Source organism: Trachemys scripta, chromosome 9 (genome assembly GCF_013100865.1).
Source record: "Trachemys scripta elegans isolate TJP31775 chromosome 9, CAS_Tse_1.0, whole genome shotgun sequence".
Classification (NCBI taxonomy): Eukaryota; Metazoa; Chordata; order Testudines; family Emydidae; genus Trachemys; species Trachemys scripta.
The window spans coordinates 30,419,990-30,428,318 of NC_048306.1; the positions used below are offsets into that span (position 1 = coordinate 30,419,990).

The window sequence follows — 8,329 nt, forward strand, 5'->3', positions numbered from 1 at the left end:
GGAGGGGGGACATGACGTTGCCTCTGGGAGCTGCTTGAGGTAAGCACCACCCGGAGCCAGCACCCTTGCACCCCTCCCACACCCTAACCCCCTGCCCCAACCCTGATCCCCCTCCTGCCCTCTGAATCCCTAAGTCCCAGCCCGGAGCACCTTCCTGCATCCCAAAGCCTTCATCTTCATCCCCACCACAGAGCCCGCACCACCAGCTGGAGTCCTCACCTCCCCCCCACACCCTCCTGAGCCAGCCTGGTGAAAATGAGCGAGTGAGTGAGGATGGGGAGAGCGAACGACTGGGGTAGAGGGGATAGAGTGAGTGGAGGCAGAGCCTCAGAGGAGGGACATGGCCTCAGAAGAGGGGCATGGCAAGGGTGTTCCGTTTTGTTCAAGGAGAGGGCTGGCCATCCTATGTATATTCCTTTTACCATTGGAATGTGTACAAGCATATATCACAGCTGAAATTGGCATCAAGAAATTTCTTCTGCATTTAGCTCCCTCCCATAGTCTGAAAAGCAGAGTAAACTAGTAATGAAAATATAAAGAGAGAAGCTATTTTTCTAGCTCGCCAACATTACTTGCAGCACAATTTAAGAACAAGTGTTGTTACAAATTTCTGTGCTTAAGATTTAAAAAACTGACAAAAGTCATCAAATATATACTTCATTAGTGGTATATGTCACAATACCATAAAGGAAACTATCACAATATGGAAGATCATTGAATCAAAGTGGCTGACAGAGCTCCATGGCAACCTTGCATACATAAACCTGCTAAATTACCAAGCTCTGGATTGAATTCCCCAGGAGTATATTCTTTGTTGTTATTATTTTCATTTAGAAAGTAATGTGTCAAGGTTCAAAAAAATTGACTTCATAAAAACCAATCAAAGATTAGTTTGCGTTTAAAGATTAGTATGTTTCATACTGGCTCTTCTTTCTATAAATATTGCAACACCAGAGATCAGTTCAGCTAAAACAATGAGTTTGGGTTTGACTGGACTAGCTTTGGTAGCTAAAATGTAATATTGTTAACAAAGGATAAATGTATTTGTTACCACTTAATAGGATTGTGAATGATAAACAATTCACAAGACCTAGAAAAGAGAGAAAATACAGTACAAGATAGAAAGACTTTAACTACATTAAACAATGATAAAAGATCATCAAAATTCTTGTTCCACTATAAATTTATTTTTAAAGTAAAAAAAATGTTCTCTTTCCCCAATAAAACTCTGGATGATTAAATATAAAATTATCTACATGATTATAGTAAATTTTGTAGAGTCATAACAAAAAAAACCCTTTCAAATTCAGGATTGGGTGTTTTTGTGTGGTTATGCAAGATACATTTAGTTTTCCATTCCTCACAGTGCTTTGTTTATTACTGTTACCATTTTTTTTAAAAAAAATAGTAAAGAACACTGTTTATTCCATATAATGAATAATAGTTAAAAATAATTTGAGGATGAAAAAGGAACTTGGGTATTTGAAACAGAACTTCTAAGACCTATTTGCTGGAAGTATGAACACTGGTAGTTCAGAACCTGAAGGCTGCCTTAAATTCAGATGTGGGCCTCTACTAACTCTTTAGACATCAGATTTGTGTTGGGTTTGCTGAGACACTTCAAAGAAAAAAATAAAATCTTCTGAAGCCATGACCCCTGATGGTGTGCTGGATGAACCAATATAAAGAGGAAATTGATCAATGCATTTGTAACAGGTTTTGACTCTCTTGCACTGGATGTACTGGGATTTCATTGACCCTCTCTTGCTCAACCAGCCAGGGTTTCCTCTCCCTCCTTTGCTGAATTAGGCTCTCTGGCCTCTTGCAGCACCCCACTGCAGTCACAGACTGAAGTCAGCTCTGTGTGAGAGGATTCCCCCAGCACTCATGTGCACACACCTTTTGGGGGATAAACCCAAAATAATACTGTCTTGCACTGTATAGAAAAATCTGCACAGCACACGCTCATAAAAATCCACCCTCTTCCTCAATGTGAAGAGAGATGTGCATGGCTTCTTGCCTCCCCCAGTTAAAAATTACATAAACTGGGTTTTATTATAAACAAGATATAAGTTTAACAACTACAAAAGGTGAATTTTAAGTGGTTAAAGGAATAGCAAACAGAACAAAGCAGATTACCTTAGTAAATAAACAAAAGCCGCAGACTGAGCTTGACACACTAGATAGGTAAAATACAAATTAACAAATTCTCACCAAGTGATAAACAGGCTGGCAGATTCTTAAGGAACAAGTTGCCTTGGCTTTCCCAGGTTTTCTTACACAGGCTAAAGATCTTAGCCTGGGACCCTCACTTCTCACAGCTGAGTCTTTATTCCTCAGGTGGTTTCAGGTGTGTTGTTGTAAGTAGAGTGAGGACCCCCTCATGTTATCATTGTCCCTCTTTTATATCTTCCCCACACTTACTGGAAAGCTTTCTTGCTGTGAGCTGGGTCAAACAGTTCCCATTGCGTAGAGCTCTCTCTCAGAGGTTTCTATCGCACACAGTTACTGGGGTAATCCTTATGCTTGTGTGCATGTCTTCAAAAAGCCACCAACATTGTCTGGCCTCATCCAATGTAGCACATTTGAAATACAGAGACATGGTCAATATTCCCAGCTTCAGACACAAAAGTGATACATGCATACGAATTGGATAAACACATTCAGTAAATCATAACCTTTCCAATGATAACTTACATGAGCCCTCTTGCATAAAGTATATCTTAGTTATATCATATTCATGTCATAACCATATTTCTATGAAGAATATGGGGTGAAATGTAACAGCATTCATAACCCTGGGAGAGACCTGAGTCTTTGGGGGTGGGGGGGGGAGAGAGAGAAAAAAACAAACAAACAGGTGAAGCTGGAAGGGGTTCTGAAGGAGAGGAAGCTGACCAGGTATAGTCTATATTATATACAAACAAACAGCACTTTGAAAAGCAGAGAGAAGATTGGGGGGCGGGGGGTGGGGGGAGGGAAGAAGGAATACTTCTCCATTGGAGTCTCTGTTGTACCACAATGATGCACAAAGAATAGTGTCTGAGAGAAGCTTTCCCTATTACTATCAAGGGATTAATGGAATGCTTATACGGTAGAAAATTTAACTGTACAAATAAGTGGTAACATACCATGAAAGGAATAAGAAGCAGGAATAATTGTTGAACGCTAAAGAAATGAAGGGCAAATTACCATATTAATAAAATAAATGTGGGGAGGTAGAAAAGTTACACAGCAGCTGAATTAACTTTAAAGAAAATAGCGAGAGGAAACCATTAGACATCAGAAGAGCTGCTCTACAGCTAGAGCAAATACAGCTTAAAGTTATTACTAAATAAATAGTAACTTCTCCCAAATACTCCTCAAAATGAGGTTAATTGCTGATATAAACACAGCAACATTAAAAAAAATCCACAGGATAATGAGGAAACACAAGTTTTATGTGGTCTGAGGATACTGTGCCCAAAAATAAAACAGCCCCTGCCCCAAAGTGCTTACAATATAGGAACTAGATACTGAAACATTTATGCATGTGCCTAACTTAACTCCTGTGAAGTGTCCCTACATAAAGTTAGGCATGTGAGTGAGTGTTCACAGGATCAGGCTTTAAAAGATTGTTCTCCCCTCTCTCCCGCTATTTCCCTCAAACTAGGAAGGAAAGAATAACTATCCAAAAGTACAAAGGAAGAGAGAGCAGAATGCTGTTGGAAAATACTCCCAGGAAGCTGACACCTCCAGTACGGAGGTGTCAGCACAGAGATATTTTTAACACATGACAGACTTTTTTATTGCATGCCTGCCTGACACTTAAAATCATTTACCTCTTAAGATCTTATGTGGGGTTATTTTTTGGTATCAAGGTAATAAAACAAAAAAATGTCCGTGAGAGAAATACATTAAAAGTGGTAATGAATAGAAACACCTGTAATTTTCTAAAGGAGACCCAAATCAAGAATTGGAAAGAATCCTATAAATATAGAAAAATGAAGCCTCAGACATATGTGGTAACATATTGTCTTAAAATGCAAAAGACAATTTTTCCTTAAAAGAAGAATTTATCTAACCACAAGCTGTGGGGATCTTTCACACACAAAATCAGCTATTTGTGTATAAATAAGATTGCTACCATAATGAAAGATGTAACAACAAATTCTGGATTTCCAAATGGGAGAGAAAAAATCCCAACTCATATCACCTTTAAAAACCCAGCAAAAATCATGACTACATGACCCAATGCCTCTAAAATCAAGTGGCTCAACTTACTGGACCCAAATGGCAAAATATTAAAATATACTGCCAATACAAAACCAACATTCCCGATCACATCAAACCCAGATTACCTATCATGCTCTTGCTCATAACACAAGATAGCAAGGACCAGATCTTCAGGACCTGGTACAGTTCTAGAGGGAAGTGCATGAAGGTGGAGTTAAACCATCATTACAGCTCCTCGATCCTGATTCTGCCAACTATCAATCCAGACCTGAGGTGCAACTTGGGGCAGACCTGAAACAGCTCCGAATTGCACCAGCTGGTGAGAGTCCTCAGTAGGACATTACTGCAACCGGAGATTGCCAGAACAGATGACTCTAGCCACTTGTGTACATAGGGGACTGTGGTGTCAAAGAGCTGACTACACCAGCTTGGGGCCGGGGGTGTGGTGGGTTGGGGGGCAAGTATGAAAGCATTAATGCCAGAGAGAAGATTACTGTAGTCAGGCGCCAAGATGATCAAGGCTTGGACAATACACACCTGTGCGTGGGGAAATAGGTTTCTGGATATAAAAGAACATTCTATTAAAATACTAATTTATAGTAGTTTCCCTTAGATGGGACACAAAACGTCGGTTCAGAAAACAAGCACCAAATCAAAGGTAATTTTATCCTTTCCTACTTTCAATAAGTAAACTTTATAAAATGGTCTATAGGCAGAAAGTGTCATTTCATTGCTCATTGGTAGTATTAGTTTCATTCCTTCAACTTTTGTCCCTTTTTGAAATGTTAGTTTTATGATTAAAAAAAGTGAGGAAAATGGAATGTATATATTTAAATGACTAGCAACACTACCAAATGGAACTGCAGCACTCATTATAAATCAGTATTGAAAATAAAGAGAATGGGTTTATTTAAAATAAATATTTCCTTGCAGAAAACACAAAGGCAGAAGATTACAGGGTAACAGGGGAGGTATTTTTTCCTTGCATTTCAGAGATCTTGTAAGTAACGAAGTGTGGACATTATGTAAGACAAACAATTCATCCATCTATGTGCTTATACAGCTCCCGTCATTACAATATGCAAGCATGATATAAAGACATTTTTTGAAAGTTGAGTAAGAGAAGGTTTGTAAGAACTGCATAAATTATCAGCCTCTAAGTGTATGCTGAAGAAAAGTGACATTTTGGTCTATTTTTTTCTTCTTATGCATGTTAAATATTTAGGGGACACAGTTGATTTTCTTTTTTTAAATCTGGGCTTGCTGTGGTTTGGAGGAATGCAGCTCCTGCAGTATGAGTGGCACTTGTAATTGTTAATGCTTCTATTTTTCCCCTTCCCCACTTCTCAGTGCCCAGAAAGTGATTGCTGACTATGTCCCTGAAGCCCCTTTCTGCTGCAAACTTCCTGGCTTTATGCCTTACCCAGCTTCTTCCCCCAGCTGGGCTTTATCAGCTATTAGCAATTTTCAATCAAGTCTGACACTTCCCCCAGGTGCAGCCTATAAGGTTAATTCCAAGACACCTTAACCCTTTCAGTGCTGATGTGGGGTGAATACCCCAACACGGAGTGCAAGAAGAAAGAAGCTACAGAGAGCCAGTCCTTTCTTAGCCCTGCACTCCTGCAGATGAAGCTGCCACTCTTGTCACATCTGTGCAGTGAGCACAAGGTACAAGAAATCACATCACTGGTTTTGAGCCTACACACCCTAAAGGGGAAGTTGCCAGGTACAGAAATAATACAATTCCATTTATTATTCCATTTTATGTTACTGGTCCACTGTAATGATATATAACACCTAGCCTGTTGCAGCTCTGTTTAGAGGAAGCAGAGAGAAGACACGTTTGGAGTGTGGGTAATTTGTTTTCTCATCTCCTTTGCATTCCTTTCACCTCCTTAAACTAGAATAATGAAGATGCACTTCACCCATTTTCTCATTAAGTACGAGCTAAATCATTATAGGTCAGCTCCTCAGATGGTGTAAATTGGGACCGCTATTAAGTCAATGGAGATTGCCTGTTTAAACAGGCAGAGGAACTATCCCTATATTTGTAACAAAATTCAGAAGTCTGAATTAGTGATAGCCATTCATAATATGCCAATCCTTGGCCTTCTGCCTGATTGCTTTGCCATGCACAAGCATCCAGAAAGTTCCACTAATGGGGCAGATGGAGATTTCCTTGATTCCTATAGAAAGCAGGTTGCACTAGTTCTGTGCCACCTGCTCCTGGGCCCCTCCTGTCCAGGATAAGGGCCTTTTCCCAGGCCAAAGGAAGCTACATTCTGGCAGTCTTCACTAATTTATTGGCTCCTGGAGGCCATTACAAACCCATAGAATTTAAAGCAGTTTCTATGCTGCTTTAACTTATGCCTGGGGCTGGTTTAGCTTACTGCCAGCAGCTGTACCCTGGGGGCAGAAAGGCGGTTTCATCACCTTTTGTCAAGCTCCGCTCTGGTACAGCTGAAGATTTAGCTGGTTATATTGTCATGACATATTTTAACACGATATTTCAGTCATAAGCAAATTCTAAACCATCAGACATTGAATGCCTCACTTAAAATGTTTTCGTTTCTGCAGAATGAGTTCCAATAGGATATATAGTTGGGGCTGTGCAAAACTTGGTGTTCTGCTCTATATGAGTTTATGAAAACAGTTTAGTTTTTTGGCCAGGCACATTCACATCCCTGAGAATTTCAGGTCTCAAGCAATGGAAATAAATTGAAAGCCAAACTCAGCTGACACTGACAAGTGTCATGTCATGAATGTGAAATTATTAATTATGTGTGCTTTCTATTTGTCTCAGTAGGTCATGTGTGCAAACTGGGCAACAATGTAAACCACGAGTCTGCCCAGATTCACATAAAAGGGTTATTAAATTGAAAATGAGTTAACATTCACATGGTTTGGAATTTTGTTGACATTTTATCACAGCTCTATTTATAGCATACATAACTATGAAGCAGACAAGTGTGAATTCAAAGGGGAAAAAAAGATGGGGAAAAAAATACCCCCCCTCAAATTACTTTTAAATATTGAAACACTTATTATCTGCCATTTAACAGTATTAACTGTATAGTAGAAAAAGTCATAGCAAAAACAGTAAGAACTCATTGATAATGCATTTAACTCATTTATTTTAAATAAGAAAGCAACAGATCCTCTGTTTATTCTTGTACTCTAGCTGGATCAAGGAAAAATCTAGAATATTAGGAGAGTGGTGACATACTTCGGATGATATCAACATGGTCATCATACGTAATTTATACTCCAGTATAAATTAAATGTCAAATTAACTGATCTATGTAAATATAAACTGATCTGCAGTTCTTTACTATTCAGGGGAAAACATCCAAACTAGAGTATTTTTTTTCCCAGTCTACAATGTCTGCCTCTTGTAATGAAGGCTTTGATGCTTTTGGCAAATCATTTTAGTCATCATCAATTTGATGAAACTGTCATTTTTGCATTGTTTCACATTCATTTCTAGTTGAGGTTTATTTTCTGTTTATATTCTAGCCTGACAAGTGAAGCAGGGTAGAAAAATTTCAAAATGTCCTTGTCACAGAGAAATGGCTTAAGATGCAAGAGCTACTGAAATCACACAAGAAATCCACAGCAATGAGGCTTTTGGACTAACCACTGTTTCAACTGGAAAGCTGTGCACAAGAAGAATGTTTAAATAATTGTGACTATTTCTAGAACAGGAATAAAAATAGTCACACAGAAGAGAGACCTGAAGGTTTTGGATAAAGGCCAAAAATCATAGAATCATAGAAGATTAGGGTTGGAAGGGACCTCAGGAGGTCATCTAGTCCAACCCCCTGCTTGAAGCAGGACCAATCCCCAGATTTTTACCCCAGATCCCTAAGTGGCCCCCTCAAGGATTGAACTCACAACCCTAGGTTTAGCAGGCCAATGCTCAAACCACTGAGCTATCCCTCCCCCCATACAGATAATACAGAAAATGTTTGGAGAAAATATTAATACTGTAGTAGTTTACACATGTATAGTGCCTCAAAGATCTTATTCAAAACTTTTGTTTTCTTGTTTTCAGATGTTCAGTGTCTATGTCATTCATAAGAACATAGGAAATGCTATATTGGAACAGACTGCT

The 8,329-nt window shown here is 39.1% G+C and overlaps 1 long non-coding RNA gene across 1 annotated transcript; it reads left to right on the forward strand.

The window, feature by feature from the left end:
* The first annotated feature begins 4,766 nt into the window (after positions 1 to 4,766).
* Positions 4,767 to 7,962, forward strand: LOC117883368. The gene is made up of 3 exons (XR_004647244.1): positions 4,767 to 4,873; positions 5,753 to 5,941; positions 7,732 to 7,962. It is a non-coding gene; the product is annotated as an uncharacterized LOC117883368 (long non-coding RNA).
* The last annotated feature ends 367 nt before the right edge of the window (positions 7,963 to 8,329 follow it).